We start from the raw sequence: 17,500 nt of genomic DNA on the forward strand, positions 1-17,500 counted from the left end.
GTAACCAAATTAAATGAGAAGAAAAAATAAAAGAAACATTAGAAGCTCAGGGAAGTGTCGGAGGTAGTAAGAGAGAGTAAGGAAATTAGAATAAGAAGAATGGGTATGTTTCAATGATGTGCGTAAAGATGATAGCGAGATGAGGATAATGGGAGAGAGCAGAAGGAGAGGCAGTGAATGATGAGATAAAGAGGTGAATCCGGTGGTGAAGCGAAGAAGCAAACTTATTAGATTTGATTGCAAAGGAGGACTAGGAAAGCATATGAGAGATACAGACAGAAGAAGGGTGAAACAAAACACAAGGTGAGAGAACCAAAGAGGAGAGCAGATGTAAATTGTAGCACAAGATTAATAGAGTATATGTAAGAGGCTCGTAGATGAGGCTCGTTGATATAGGTAAACAGGTAAAGTAGATACAAGGGTAGGAGCTAAGAATTTAATTTTTATGAGTTGGATGTTTGGTAAACAATAGATCGTAGGAGTTGCACAAGCTCGCTCTCCGCCTAATTTACAAACAGTCGCCGGGGACCCAATTTCATTGCTGTATAATCATCATGCTTATACTGATGTAACAATATGTAAATATGTCAGCGTGTAGTGAATTCGAGATTGCTTGAGTAAGCAATATTACATGCGAGATTGTAACGGCGGATCTGATTGGAGAAAGGGTGGAGGAGGAGAAAATTAAATTGGTTCACGATTGTAAGATCACGCCCTTAGGGGAGGTTCTTAGATATAACGTTAAAGATCACTGGACTAAAGAAATCATGACGTCATTGCAGAACTGACATAGGACTCAAATTGAGTATTCCCGACGGGAGTCCTCTGGTATCCGTAACAGAATCACGTTGTAGAAGAATTCGTGAAGGAAATCAAGAAAAAATAACTGTTTATATACCCCTCTCCTATACTTAACATGATACTAAGTGGAGCTTGGTTAAGCTGGATGATCGGTGGCACAGGGCCTTCCTACTAAAATTGTGAGTGACGACTATCATACGTAAAGAAGATAGTGGTGAAAGTAAAAGCACGAGAGAAAGACGGCAACAGAGTAGTGACAGACGTCACAGAATCTTTAAAAGAATGAAAAGATGTTCTGAAAAGATATTAAAAGAGTGGCAGAGAGAAAAAAGTAAAAAAGATAGACGGACAGATGTTAATGGAAGAAAAAGTGATAAGGGAAATACGAGTAGAGTATTTCAGGGATTTGCTGAATGTGGAGGAGGTTAGGGAGAGACTGACTGTGGGAAGGGAGATGCTAGTGAAATGAATGTGAAAAAAAAACGATATCTGAAAATAGTGAAAACTGGTAAGGCAGTTAAATTAGGTAGGTATCATCTGGAATGCATGACTAAGAGAGGAATATTTACAGTGTATTGGCCACTGAGACTGCTTAATGTGTGCATAAGTGGAATGAGCCAGAGGATTGGCGGAATGTATTTATAATTCTTACTAAACAAAGGGAAGGGAGTAAGTATAAATGTGGTTATTTTATAGAGATCTTCTGTTAAGTGTAGTTGGAAATACATACGTCAGGGTGTTGATTAGGGAGATTAGGAGGGGAACAGGGGGAGTAATTTATGAATAATAATATGATTTGAGGAAAGATGTTTCATTGGTCAAATTTCTGTAGTAAGACAGATATGCGATAACGTTAACGATAACAGGAGGGTTTGTGGAAGGTGTTGCAAATTTATGGGGTAGGGTGATGGCTGTTGAGTGCTGTCGAAAGTTTTTTATGCAACAGAGATTGTGCTTGGGGAAAGAAATGGAAAATGTGTGTGATTTGTGGTAAAGTTGGGGCTGCGTCAGGGTTGTGGAATGTCACCGTGGTTTTTCAATGTCTACATGGATGGGGTGCTACAAGAAGTTAATGGAAGAGTTTGGAGGTGGTATGTTTGAGTAAAAGGAAGTGGGAGGTGAGCCACTTGTTGTTTTTGCCGACAATGTTACGCTCGTGGCTGGGTCAGAGGGTCTGAGGTAGCTAGTGGTGGAGTTGGGTGATAGGAGGATATTAAAAGTGTATATGGAAAAATTAAGGTGATAGAATGTACAAGGAGAAAGTGCGGCACTGAGTTTGAAGTAAGTCTTAAAGGAGTGGGTGTGGAGGAATTGGATAGTATTAAGTATTTAGTGTTATATGTAACAGCAAATAGAGGGGGGTGGAGGTAAATTACAAGGTATGAAAAACATGTAAATTCCATGGTGGAATGAAAAGTGCCATGAGAAATAAGCATCTGGGGATGAGCGCAAAAAATATACGAAAGGGTGACAGAAAGGAGGAGTCTAAATGTGTTAGAGTTGAAGTGTTTAAGAAATATGATGGGGGTTGCGAGGATGGATAGGGTGAGAAATGATGAAGTGAGAAATGTTGAAGTGAGGCACATAGGGATATTTTGGTTTCTTTTGACGTTAAATCCATGTTCACTTCTTTGCCACAGGACTTGTTGAAGCAGGCAGCGCTTTCCAAGATTGAAGGGTCGGAGGAATTTCGAGACAATGAAAAACTGTCTACAGAGGGGCTCATGAGTTTAGTCAACTTGTGCTTGGATTCGACCTTCTTCAAGTTTAGGGAGATGATTTAACACCAGAAGATTGGAACCCCTATGGGATCCCCGATTTCTGTGGTCCTGGCAGAGATGGCTATGCAGGAGTTTGAGGAAGAGATGTTGGTTGCGGCACCTGTAACTTTGAAAACGTGGGTGAGATATGTGGATGATGTGTTCGTGATTGCGAAGGAGGGGGAGGTTGATTGCAACCCTCAACTTCTTGAATGGGAGGAACGAAGCCATCCAGTTTGAAATGGAGAGGGAAGTGAAAGGACAGTTGCCGTTCCTGGATGTCCTGGTAGCAAGATGTGGGACCAGTTTGACCACGGGAGTGTATAGAAGGACACTCATACAGACAGGCTCTTGGATTATGACAGTTGCCACCCGGTGGATCATAAGAAAAGTGTGGTGAGGACGTTGTGGTTAGGAGCGGGGAATTTTTGCTCGACCGAGGGGAACTTGAAAGAAGAGAGGAAACACCTGGAGAAGGTCTTTGCGTACAATGGGTACCTCAAATCAGTCATTAGAAGATGGACCACAAAGCAGGGAAGAAAAAGACCAGCGGACGCGAGACAGGCGGCAACAAGAAGAGTTACTTTACCATACGTGAAAGGGGCTTCTGAGGTGGCTGCAAGATTATTGAGGAAGCTCAGGATTGAGGTAGCCCACAAGCCCGCCAATACGCTACATGGGGCTTTGACGAAGGTGAAAGACACGGAGGTGGAAGAGAACAAGACGGGAGTTGTGTATGACATTGGTTGCGGCAATTGTGGTACTCGTTACATAGGAGAGATGGGTAAGAAACTATCGACAAGAATTAAGGAGCATCAGCGTGCGGTAAACCGAAAAGATGGCAGTTCGGCGATCTACAGGTATTGTCAGGAGAAGCAGCACGAGATGGATTGGGACAATGTTGGTGTGAAATATAGAAATAACAAGAGAGGAGAGAGGTTATTTTTTGAAGCTTGGGCGAGTGACAGCAACAGCGTCAACAGATGCATCATTTTAAATCCAATTTATAAAGAAGTGAAGGACAGGCAGGACAGAAGGAGCAGTGATCGGCGACCTGTGTAGTGCTTTTATGCCGGGACTGTGATATTTGGTATTTTTGTTCCTTTTTTGCACTTTTTATCTTGGTGGTTCCATTTTCATAATACTTTTTACATACTTTGTAATTACTTTTTTACGTCATTCAGAACTGGTTTCTTGTGTTTTATTGTTTTTGACTTATATCGTAAATATATGAGTGCAGTGTTATTTTGTCGGGTATGTGATATTTGGTTCTTTTTGTTCTTTTTGTTCCTTCTTTTTTGTTTTGGTGGACACTTTATACAAACTATGTAATTAATTTCTTTATGTCATTCAGATTTGGTTTTGTTTTGTTTTATTGTTTTGATTTGTATTGTCGCTATAGTGTTATTTTGTCGGGTTTGTGATATTTGTTTTTTATGTTCTTTTATTTCGGTGTTTCCATGTTTATGCAAACCTTGTAATTAATTTCTTCATGTAATTCAGAACATGATTTAGTTTTCTGTTAGGATTTGTATTGTAACTACAGAGGAGCGAATGACAGGAAGGACCGTAGGAGTGGTGGCAGGCGGCTTGGGATAGGGGATTTTGCCTGGTGTGAGATTCTGTCATCATTAGCTTTTTGGATTTTAGTACCAGCATGTTCTTGCCTTTTATATTTATTTTTGTAATCCTTGCTCCATGTCGGAGAGTTTTACTAGTATGAAATTCTGTTAACCTGCACCTCTGTTCAATCTGGTGGGACCTGTCCCAGGGAACACCGGTTCAATATCTAATTGGTTCCTTTAGCTCACATTATATAACCCTGAAGACGAACCCCGGACAGGGTTCGAAACGTCGATAGTAAATTCTGTTACTCTGAGTCCAGAGTTTGACATTTTTCCGAGAGCATGGCTCCTGGACTCCAGCTCTTAAATAACACACACACACACACACACACACACACACACACACACACACATATATATATATATATATATATATATATATATATATATATATATATATATACAGTATTATTATTATATATGTGTGTGTGTGTGTGTGTGTGTGTGTGTGTGTGTGTGTGTGTGTGTGTGTGTGTGTGTGTGTGTGTGTGTGTGTGTGTGTGTGTGCGCAAAAATCACATAACCGCTGATAACCACAAAAGAAACCGAAAAAGAAACTAGAATTTCCAAGCGCTTTCGTGATATTTCACATCTTCAGGAGAATACAAAAGAGGTATGAAAATAAAATGGGAAAGGTACAGACAATACACATTGAGAAAATGTAACAAATAAACATTAAAATGCATAAAATAAAAAAAAATTAAGATGTAATGTGATTACAAATTTTGTCGATGATAAAATGATCTCATTTAGAAATACCATTGCTAATATTAATGTTGGGTCCTTCAGATTTTTTATCATAAAACTTTCAATAATGTTCTTATTGGCGTGGCTATGGGCTCTCCGTTAGGTGTTCTCTTCGCCAATTTTTTCATGGGCTCGGTGGAGAAAGAGGTCTTCAATCGTTCTGGCCGCCCCCTGTTGTACGGCCGATACGTAGACGACATCTTCGTGAGGACCACGGACTCAGAGGAGCGTGAACACCTTCGCTGCCTCCTTCAGGAAGTGTCAGGCCTTCGATTTACGACGGAGGAGGCGACAGACGGCGTCCTTCCTTTTCTTGATGAGCTCCTCACCCAGAAAACCGACGGGAGCACCCACACAGCTGTGTACACCAAGCCAACTAATCCTGGATTGTGCTTGAATGGAGAGAGTGAGTGCCCTCAAAAATATAAGGACTCCACTATTGCATCCTTCTATAGGAGAGCCCTCACCCATTGCTCCAGTTGGACCTCCACCCAGAAAGAAATTGACCGGTCTACACAACTCCTAGTCAATAATGGCCACTCAAACAGCGACTGCCAACGTGTACTGCGGGCCGTCATGAGCAAGTGGTACGAAGGGAAACAGACTCCTGTAGAAGAGGGCAATACCTTTACCTTGTTCTATAGGGCCTACATGTCGAGCGCTTACAAGGAGGATGAGAAAGCACTTCTTCGTATCATCAAGGACAATGTGACCCCCACCAACGAGATGGACCGCATAAAACTTGCCATTTATTATAAGAACAAGAGGACTAAAGACCTTATCATGAAAAATAACAGCTCCCCATGCCCATCCGACATCGAGTGTGTGAGTCTGGTGTACCAGTTCAAGTGTCCTTTTGGGGACTGTACGCCCCAAGATTCCTACATCGGACTCACAACTACTCGCCTTTCCAGACGGTTGACATACCACCTTAACAATGGAGACCCATAACATTCCAATCACTAGATCCATCTTGGTGTACAATAGCACCATTTTAGACCGAGAAAGTGACAAGCGCCGCCTTGCCCTCCTTGAGGCCCTCCACATTAAATACAGCCACCCTACACTGAACATCCAACAGGAAGCCCCCACCATCCTTCCCAGCCTCAAACCATTCAGATTCCGCCAAACCAGACAACCCAGCTACGAGACAAATCAGCCCTCTCATGAGCAGTCACTCCGGCATCAACGGACACCCAGGCCACAGTGACGGTCATCTAAGTGTTCTTTCCCAGTGCTCACAGTTCCCCTTCTCACGTTCCCTTCCCCGATATTCAACGTGTCCTTTCCCATTTATAGACCAGAGTAACGGTCAATCTCTTTCTAATCTTTCCTAGTGTTTACTTTCTGTACTTATAATCATCCATTTCTTTGATATTGTTACAATTGAAAATGCTAACTGTGATTAGCGAAACGTCTTGTATCCTGTTTTACTCATTAGATGGCTTCCATCGGCAACTTGTTTTTTTCTTTACCTCTCCATGCTAGAGAGATCTTCAGAAGACTTGAAACTCTTCATCGGAAACTCATCAGAGCTCAATTTGCTGTTTCATACAATTCAATATGCCTTAAAGAATATATATATACATATATATATATATATATATATATATGTATATATATATATATATATATATATATATATATATATATGCATGTATGTATACATGTGATTCACCACCATGGTCTTGGATCACGTGTTGGACTCGTGATCGATAGCTACTACCCTCCCAGAAGAGAGCTCAGAGCTCATATATGACCGATCTATGGGTAATGCTGTGACCTTACACGCACACACACACCCAACCCCCAGCCCAGGAGAGTTGGAGTAACGACCCAAATCGCAGCGCAGCGACACTAAAATTATTTCAGCCCTGGGCCGGATTCAAACCCGGACCGCGGTAGTGGCAGCCAGGAACTCTACCAACCGCGACATCGAGTCGTGTTGATATATGTATGTATGCATGTATGTATGCATGTATGTATGTATGTATGTATGTATGTGTAATATATATATAAATATATATATATATATATATATATTTATATATATATATGTGTGTGTGTGTGTGTGTGTGTGTGTGTGTGTGTGTGTGTGTGTGTGTGTGTGTGTGTGTGTGTGTGTGTGCATGTATATATATGTATGTACCAAGGACTACTATTACACAGGACGTGCGCACCCGGATCCCTGGGTCCGCTAGCGGAGGCCATTGCTTTATTTGTTACCTAACATTTTATATTGGACAAATATATCAAAACTAGAAACCTAACATTGTATATAGGACAAATATATCAACTATTGACTTATTCAATGCAGTATAAGTTAATATAAATTGTTATGCTTTGAAATGCCAATTTGAGCCGGACTTAACAGGTATTATTGTATGAGGTTAGTGGACACTAGGGTTGGCGATTTTTTATTTTTTTATTTTTTTTATTTTTTTATTTTTTTATCTTTTTAGAAAATATAAAAAATCGATTTTTTTTTTCATCTAAATCAGATTTATTTGATTTGAATAGATTTTTTTTTATAGATTTTAAATATTGTGTGATTGCTATCTGATATGCGATCTGATTGCTAAAGGACATTTTTAGCATATCAATATAAGGAGCAATGTTATATAGACTTGCCACAAGTGTACAAGGAACGGTATAAGCCTACATTTAGTATATATATCACTGTGCAACCAACAACAAGTTTCAACAAGATTCTTGTTGAAACTTGTTGATGGTAAGTAGCTTCTCACTGAGTCAGTTGCTGTTTTGGAATCAACCAGGAAGGATGTCTTGTGGACCTGGCAGAGTGGTTCCTTCAGGCAGAAAAAATTATCCTGTCTGGAATTATTTTGAAAAAACTACCAACAACTTCCGGCAAAGGGTACCGAGCTAAATGCAAAGACTGCAGCCAGGAACTACAGGGCATTGTGTCAAGATTAAAATATCACAGAGATAAATGCCAAGGTCAACCACAGCATACAGAAGAAGAAATTGATGACCCAGGTAAATCATTTTACTTATATTGTGTGCATATCTCCCTTTTCATACGCAACTATATAAATTTGGTGAACAATGAAGAGCATGTGCAATAAAAATGTGAAGGCCTAAAGAGATGATACTTCAACTTCATTACTTCTAAATTTGGGTAATGACTATATCACTATAATATACTGTATCCACTCAACTTTGGGGCCTAGATGATTGTTATTCATTTCATTCAACATTGTGTAATATATTTCATAGGTTCCATTGGAATTCAGCCCACATGGGATTCAGCCCAAAGGGATTTAGCCTAACCTAACCCAACTAACCCATTATTTTTAGTGAATTTAAAAGTGGACTGAATCCTGTGAGGGCTGAATTCCAAGCCCACCTATTTCATATCCTGTTAATTATTTCCAAATAATTTAGTGGCTTGTGTGAATATAATCATTATCTAAGAAAATAACTACTGTACTCAAAAGTAGCCTAGATCATACTGTATTCATTCATTTATCTATTCATTTATAAATTATGCAATATGCTAATATGTTCTGTTTCCATTTCAGGATCTGTATCAACAGCTTCAATCCCTTCACCATCGGCTCCACTTTAATTATCTGCAAACCTGACTCCTCCACAGCCGCCACTTCTGCTAAATCATTTTCATCTAAATTAAAGTCTTCAACATCTCTGGACAGATTTATCATAAAAACTTCAGCCTCTCAAAAGGACATTATCGACAAAGAAGTTGCAAGAATTATATTTGCTATAAATTCACCATTTCGTCTTGTTCAGCATCTTTAGTTTCTCAAGATGGTTCAGAACCTGAGGCCAGGTTATATTCCTTCATCCAGAAAAGATATTGCTGATAAGTACTTGGATCTTGTGTATGAAAAGGAGTATGAAAAATGTGCAGATGACCTGAATAATGAAACTTATGTCTTTCAATTGATGGGTGGTCTAACATCCATAATGAGTCCATAACATGTGTCACTAACAACATCCACTGGTCAGACTTATTTAGTTGACACAATAGACACATCAGGGAAACCTCACACTGCTGAATATCTTGTACAACTTGTACAAAATTCGATCAAGAAGGCTGAACAAGATTTTGGTTGTTACATTGGAAGTGTTGTGACAGATAATGCAGCAAATGTCACCAAGATGAGAAAACTCTTGGAGAAATCGAGTGAACCTGAGCATACCGTCTTCACATACGGCTTATACCGTTCCTTGTATACTTGTGGCAAGTCTATATAACACTGCTCCTTATATTGATATGCTAAAAATGTCCTTTAGCAATCAGATCGCATATCAGATAGCAATCCCACAATATAAATCTGATTTAAATAGCAATCCCACAATATAAATCTGATTTTAATAGAAAAAAAAATCGATTTTTTTTATATTCTTTAAAAATAAAACAAAAAATCGCTAACCCTGGTGTCCACTAACCTCATACAATAATACCTGTTAAGTCCGGCTAAAATTGGAATTTCAAAGCATAACAGTGCCTTAAAATTAGTTTCTTATTTTACTATAAAAGTTTATATTAACTTATACTGCATTGAATAAGTCAATAGTTGATATATTTGTCCTATATACAATGTTAGGTTTCTAGTTTTGATATATTTGTCTAATATAAAATGTTAGGTTACAAATAAAGCAATGGCCTCCGCTAGCGGAACCAGGGATCTGGGTGCGCACGTCCTGAATAATAGTAGTCCTTGCTATGTACACATGTGTGTATACGTTATTTTTCAATTCAGAATCCAGTGCATGCCACGTCAGTTATCTATATAGTGTTTATATGTACTATCTACACACACACATACACAAACAGGGGAAGAGAGGGAGAGGTAGACAGATAGAGAGTAACTCAGAAAAACAGTGAACAGTCTTTTTTTCTATCTTCTATAATGTAAGAAGCAGGTAGAGAAAATGGTAGAAGGATTGTTTCCTTTTATAGGTAGGATGTTTGAAAATAACAGCCCGAGTGAGCTGTCGGAGGGGTCATCTTTTCCGCTCTGTGCAGGTAATAAAATATTGCTTTTAAATAACAGAACGAGCGAGCTGCCTAAGTCCGCTTTGTGTAGGCAATAAAATAGCTAGGTTCTGGAGCTCAAATATGTATTTAATTATTGCTGATATAACATTCCTTTGTAAACTAAGTGAGAGTTGTGCAGAGACTCGAGATTATTCTAAGTAAATAATACTGCCGTAGACTTGAATCATAGAATCTGATTGATGAAAGGGTGAAGGAGGAGAAAATTAAATTGGTTCACGAAGGTACGAGAAAGATCACGCCCTTTGGGAAAGATTTTAGATATAAAATTAAAGATAATTGAAGTAAGGAAATCACTACGTCACTGCAAAGCCCACGTAGGGTCTTGTATACGTGCACTTGTGGGATTCCTTGGAAGAACTTCGGAGAGTTCGCTGTATTTAATTCGACTTAACAAAAGAAAGATATAGAACACATTTTAATTTCTTAGACAGAAAATAACAACTAAAGAAGTGAATCGTCATATACATAAGACGATGACAATAACACTGGGCAAATTAATATATACGGACAAAACCATGCAAACAAATTTGCACGCACACACGCACACACACACACACATACACACACACACACACACACACACACACACACACATATATATATATATATATATATATATATATATATACTGTATATATATATATATATTGTGTTTTTATATATATTGTTTATATATATATATATATATATATATATGTATGTATGTATGTATGTATGGATTAACAAGTTCCGCCGTTAGGACTCGAGCCTTTGCATTAGTGACTGATTATTATGAAGCAATGACGATCGCGTTGAGTTACCCCGACCGTACAAAGGAACGACCTGGATTACGACCCGGTAGTTCCCTGACGGCGCTTGGAACTCAGTCTCTATTCTATTTCACCAGTCTTTATTATGGCGATCCATCCGACAAGTTGTGTCATTATGACAAATGGATTAACAAGCTCCGCCGCTAGGACTTTGAAACTTTACCGGGTCGAAGTCCAGGTCATTCCTTTTCTACGGTCGGTGTAACTCGACGCTATCATCTTTGCTTCATTATAAGCAGTCGGTAATGGAAAGGTGACAACGTTTGAGGCGGGAATATCCTGTTCATAGGCGTACAAGTGGTGTTTCGAGACTTCGGTTACGCTGATGTGAAAATAGCCATGAATATACATGTAGTTTGATTCAAGGCGATCTGTTGACTTTTGTCACACATTTTGCATTGCTTCTTGAAGAACTGGGTAAAAATATATATTCTGTTACTGATAGCAGAGTGTAGGCATCCAAAGGGTTGGATACCCCCTTTCAAGCCATCTTGTCAGTTTCCTTGCTGCCACAGATGCCTACATGGGATGGCACCGAGCAGAAGGATATATAATTGAAACGGATCGAGACGTGGATTATCCATGAGTGGATTTTGTGGACCAGTGGGTGGTGTGAGTTAAGGGCGGAGATTATTTGTAGAGCATTTCGAGAGCTCAGTAATGAAAATTGAGGCGATGGCACAAAGGAGGGATCCAGGTCTTGTTTCAGTAGGGGATACTACTACACAATCCACTCCATGGTGTAAGCGGGAGTCATCATGTTGATATCTATTGAATGTATATACAGGTAGGGAGAGAATCCTGTCAATTGACTTAGTTAGCATCTCATATCTTAATAAGATTACGAAGGTGACGCAGGGGTGCATTAGAGGAAGTAGCCCCCTCCCCCAGGGGGGGGGGGGGATCGGTTAGGCACTATTGTGGGAAGGATTTTTTTTTTTTTTTCATAGTAGATAGCAGGACTGCTGTTCCTTTACCATATGGATGAGCATTATATGGATATTTGCTGCATTTATTTATGTTTAGCTGAGGCTTCAACGTTGTGAAAGATTGGGTTGTCAAGAGTCCTCTTGATGCAGTAGAGATGTTTTGGTAATGTCAAGGTGCAGGGGGTGTTCACTTTCTGCGTAAAGCTTTTTAGTGGAGTACTGCAAAAGACACATGTAATGAGGAGTAAGCTAAGAGAGTGCCTAGGTTTTAACATTCAGAGGGCCGTGAGTGTAGCACAGGAGTAGGCTTGACATCCGTATTCAAGTTTGCTCTGGACGAGAGCCTGGTAGTGTTTCAGAGTGATTGTCTATCTGGTCTCCATTTTGTGTAGGATAGTAGTTTCAGATCAGGATGATTTAGTTGTTGGGTGGGGCGTCTAGGTGAGTCTGTTGTGGAAAACTAGACCCAGAAATTAGGCCTGTTCTACCAATGAGAGTTAATATGAGACTATAACTAGAGTTTACCAAGAGAGTTTATAAGTACGATTGGGCGGTAGTTACTTGTAGAGGTTTTGTCTTTTCCTGATTTAGTGAAGGGACTGGTAATAGCTTCTTTTTAGGCACCTTCTGTCCATATTCTATAGAACAAGTAAAGGATGTTACGGTTGGATGCATGTGTTGTATCATTTCATGGTGCATGTTATCTGGGCCCAGGGAAATTCTCTTACATTTGGAGATGGAAGTGTGTTACTCCGCATTCGTGAATAAACGACTGTATTTTAGGGGTGGCTGTGATTCAAAGATGGTCTTTTGGGATATGAATTTGGGTGCGTTAATTATGTGGCTTGATGTTAAGGATAGTGTGTTTCTGATTGTGTCGGCTTCTTAGGAAGAAGATATGGTTTGACCATTGATTTGGAGAACAGGGCAGGGAGTAGAAGGGTATTCTACAAGAGATTTTCTATCTTTTTCCATGTTTTGGAAATAAAAGTTTGGGAGGTGATTGTTTAAATTCAAATCTGCCGTTAATTGCGGCGTGCTTGGCGCATTATTCGTTAGGCTTATGCTCATGCTTTGAAGAGTATGGAATTTTTGAGGGGTGGGTGTTTTTGAAATCGGCGAAAGTCCAACTTCTTTACTTAATGCATTCCACTTGGGGACCGTGTGTTGTAATGTAGATGGTGAAGATTTTGGGATTGACAATTTTGTTGCTGAGGTTTATTTGTAAGATAGGTTATTGTTGTGTTAATTATTAAATAGTTTTCTACCATTCTGGTTGTATATGTAATTGTTTAAAATATTTTCCAGGTGATCGAGGAAAGAGCCATCGGGGTTGTGTAAGGGGTGTAAGAAGTAGAAAATGGTCATTATGGGGTACATTTGGTACTACTGACCATTTATATTCTAGGAGAGCTAGTGTACACAAAGACATATCAAATGCACGTGCAGGTCATTGTTTGTATGTGAAATACTGTTGGTTGGTTTGTGTTATACAGTGTTAGTCAGTTACCTGCATTTGTGGAGTCGTCGTGATGTCTCCCAAAATGGACTAGTAGAAGGTATAGGGGCGGGGGGAGTTCCTGATAATTGAGGTCAGATAGTGTTTCTAATGTTTTCTGGTGTAGAGAGGTATAAGAGGCAGATGGTTATTGGACCATCCCCACCCATCAATCATTTCCTTTTTCTCTTAGCTTCTTGTAGATAAAGGGTTATCCCTGTCTCCTGCCCACTGCCCGGGTAAAAAACAATGCAGCAACACACAGTACACCCACAACAGGGCCAGCTACTTCATTTATGTAGTGACCATCCCACCCCCATGCAGAAGCAGAGAAGACGAGTAAAAATCCTTTCGGGCTGTGTCAATTTATTTTCTATTCACAGCCATTTTCCATTCACACTTATCTCTTGCCTTCTCCCTTCCCTGCTCAAAGCCCCTTTTACCCCATTCATCTATTTCCTTCCTGGTCTACCCCTCAGGTTCACCTTTCCAGACACTTTTTGCTGGTGTTTCTGCATTCATTCTTTCCATGTACCCAAACTACACCAGTACTCTTTCATTCACCCTATGAGCCATTTCCTTTTCCACTCCTACTCTCCTCCTCACCTCATTTCTCCCTCTATCCATCCTTGTAACACCCACCATACTTCTCAGACACTTCATTTCAAACACATTATTTTTTCCTCTCTGCTTTCCTTAAATTTCAAGTTTCTGCCTCATTCAACGTCATAGCTACAACCTCCCCTCATACAGACTTCCCTTCGCATCCATTCTAAGAGTATCATTTCTAATGATACTCTTCACTCCTCCAAGACACTTGTTTTCCTCGCTCTGTGTTTTACCTCCACCCCAATTCCTCCATTCTTTGTTACATATGACCCTAAATACTTATTTCTCTAATTTTTTCCTTTCAAACCAGCCAGCTTGCTGCCATCATCACATCTTACATTTATTCCCAATTTCCTTCCATCACATACCTTTCTAGATTCCGACACTAGATGTCTCAGATCCTCCTCCGACCCAACCACAAATGCAGTGTAGAAAAGTCATACCTCCCACTTCCTGTCAGTCTGTCTAACCATCTCCAAACTTCTACGCATTACCCTTGCATCTACCTCCCGCAACACCCCAGCCATGTACCCATTGATCAACCATGGCGACAGCACAACCCTGGCGCAGCCCCACCTTCACCTCAAACTACTCACTCTCGCCATTTCCAACCCTAATATAAGCTCTACTACTCGTGTAAAAGCTTTGACTGCCCTTAGAAACTTTTCCTCTATCCCATATATCTACCCTACCAAAAACTTCTCACAAATATGCCTTACCACAAAAATTTCATAATCGCACCCTGTCTTTGCTAAACTCACAATGTTCCTCACCAAATTACTCCCTCTGTTTCTTTCCTAATCCTCTCAATTAACACCCTCTCCCGCCTTTACAATTACACTCAACAATATGACCCCTCTAAAACTACTACATTCATATCCCCCCTTTTTCACCTCTCTAGTCCTCCAACACACTCCTCTCCCTGAGGAACACATTAAACAACCTCACCAGCCAATCCGTTATAACCATTCCTCCCTTTGTTTGACATTATGTATGACATTCATCTAAACCAGGTGCCTTACCAGTATTAATAATTTTCAATACGCCTTATATCTTCTCTTTACCTATATTCCTCTCATTCTCCCCCATCACAGTCTTCCTAGCTCTTCCCACTGCCACAATCCATCCCCAATTAACCTCCACATTCAACAACTCTCTAAAATACTCTACCTATCTCCCTCTTACCGCCTTTTCTTCCATTGACATCTGTCCATCTGCATCTTTTACCTTTTCTTCTCTATCTATCTCACCCTCTTTATTCTTTTTATTTCCATAACAAAATCCTGTTATATTCCCTCATTCTATATCTGCTATCCTCTTTGTCTCCTTCAGCTTACGTTTTGCTTCTTCTTTCTTCTTGTATCTCTCATATGCTTCCTTGTAACTATTCCACATATGCTTGCTTTTTCTCTTCCACATTTCATTAAAGACATTGATTGGAAATTATCCAGTGGTGAGCTATAATGATCATAACTACTAAAAGAAACAAAGCACAAGATTTTTTTTTTTTTCAAAATATTTTAACTCATTCTAAAAAAAAAAACGGAAACTCAGGAGAGACTTAATACAAGCCTTAAGGAAATTAATAACGTCAAAAGTGAAAATATTCTCACATTAAACACTAACAGAAAAACAATACCTTCAAGCCGTCAAGACATAAATTCAAACAAGAAATAAGTAGAAACAATCTTGGCAACCCCGGAGTCAATGAATGGGATAAGCTTCTAGCCATGGCAACTGAATGTAATAAAATCCGAAGATTTAAACTTCACTTTTACAAACACCTGTGACTTTTCTTTCTTTTTCCGACCATGGAATGGATTATGACTCATTTTAAGTGAATTACGTGGGTACTGTACCACTACCTGCATCATGAAATTATTTTACTGCATGTAATGATGTTAAAAGTTTTATGATTTTGTTGATCACGTAAATTATAAGCCATAATGCCTTTTTGTGTATTCCTTTGCTTACATATTTATTAATTGGATTATTTATTTATTTATTTATTCCTCTATTTATTTGTGCATTTACTTGATATAATTATTCTATAAATTTTCTATTTGTCTATTTATTCATTCACATATTTTTAACATCCGGCCTTGTTATGAACCAAAAGCTCTCCTGTCATGTTTTTCCACTGTACTTGTAAACTATTATAAAACTTTTACCCAAAAATAAATGAGTAAATAAATATGTATATAATATAAACAAAAATAATACAATGTAAGAAAGAACACAAAATCAGGACCATGCACAATCATCCGTCAAATCACATCCACTCAAACATTCATGCAAACGCAAACACCTGTAAAAACCGTGATGTGACCACAAATGAGACTCCCAAAGCTTTCGAGGGTTCAAATGCTGATGACATTCTGAACTAAGTCTCACAAGAGCTTACATTATTTCTGTCTCAGTCATATTAAACTTAGCACAATACTATTCCCAAAGACAGAAGCGCTGGTTGAAAGTTGTGTAAAGCAGTAGCAGATAAAAAGTAACAGGTTACACAAATAGACACATTCAAACCTTTCCATGCACAATTGATGATATTGCAGAACAAATGTCAAGGTCGTCAATTGCGAAGAAAGGAAAGATTCCCTTTCGTTGTTGAATACCCCGTAGCGTAAGCCGAAACAAATGTAGGGCCTACAAGTTGTTATCAGCAGTGAAAGTATTAATCGAGATAGCCTCTCGCTGCTTTCTCTCGGCAGTAAGAGCAATTGTGTAAGTTGTCTGTAGTTGTGAGAGGGGTACGATTAGATATGTATACAGAAGTAGCTTTCAACTATATTCGATTGCTTATTACGAATGTCATATCAATGCTTATCAATAGATTACCTTCACGTTGAACCGCATTTACAAACTTTCAATGACATTTATTATTTTTGCAAGCGCCTAGCAACAGATCGGCAGATTCACTGCTTACACAGACAACAAATAACGCTGAGTGGCGATAACTTACATGCAAGTGATGTTAATGAGTGATGACAATCGTTTCCCCCGTGCTTGTTAGCTCCCGTGAGATCCGCAATAAAGGTATTATAAAACATCCTTGGGCCGACACAGTGAAACGATTTTCTCACCAAAATAAGTGCGCCCTTGTGTCATTTCTACCTTCTAACCAACAAACCTAGGACTCACCTTGCAATTAATATTGCAGGACCTCTTGGTAGCATCTCAGTTTCAAGCACTGGTCAGGAACATTGAAATCGTATTTGATGACAGGTTCCTGATTAGAAAGGCACTCAAACAACACTTAGACAGACCTTCACTCTTTCCTCATAGAGTGTGACACATTCGCCGTCGCGTGAGGGTCGCTCAAAAGTGTAAACAAACTGCCACTTGCTTCCTTGCCATTGATTCACTGGCGGGATCACACGCTTCAAAGAAAACCTAAGTCACTACAAGTCAAGACGACAGGCATAACTATATGTCACTTTTTCACCCCACTCGTTACATCATCACTCGGAGACATAAAACCCGGCACTGTGTCGCTTCCACCACTGCGGTATTGGGGCCATTTGTGTCGGGTACACTACGTAGAGCAGCAAACACACCGCTACTTAGCAGTCGAGAGGCAGACGGGAGACTACTACACCATCGCTCGCCTGCTCAGTGCTCACATGTTCCAATCCTGTTGGCTGGTTGGGTTGGCCCGTCTGTCGA

The 17,500-nt window shown here is 39.5% G+C and overlaps 1 protein-coding gene across 2 annotated transcripts in view; it reads right to left on the reverse strand.

Annotated features, from left to right (window-relative positions):
- LOC143041552 (uncharacterized) overlaps positions 1–17,500 on the reverse strand; it is a 933,705-nt gene that overhangs the window by 916,174 nt on the left and 31 nt on the right. For both annotated transcript variants that reach the window (XM_076213560.1, XM_076213563.1), the window contains exon 1: positions 16,976–17,500. This exon is cut by the window's right edge and continues 31 nt beyond it. The gene's annotated coding sequence lies outside the window, so the exon portion shown is untranslated. The remainder of the gene's footprint in view (positions 1–16,975) is intronic.

This window comes from Oratosquilla oratoria, chromosome 31, assembly GCF_046742065.1.
Source record: "Oratosquilla oratoria isolate Oo_2021 chromosome 31, ASM4674206v1, whole genome shotgun sequence".
Classification (NCBI taxonomy): domain Eukaryota; kingdom Metazoa; phylum Arthropoda; class Malacostraca; order Stomatopoda; family Squillidae; genus Oratosquilla; species Oratosquilla oratoria.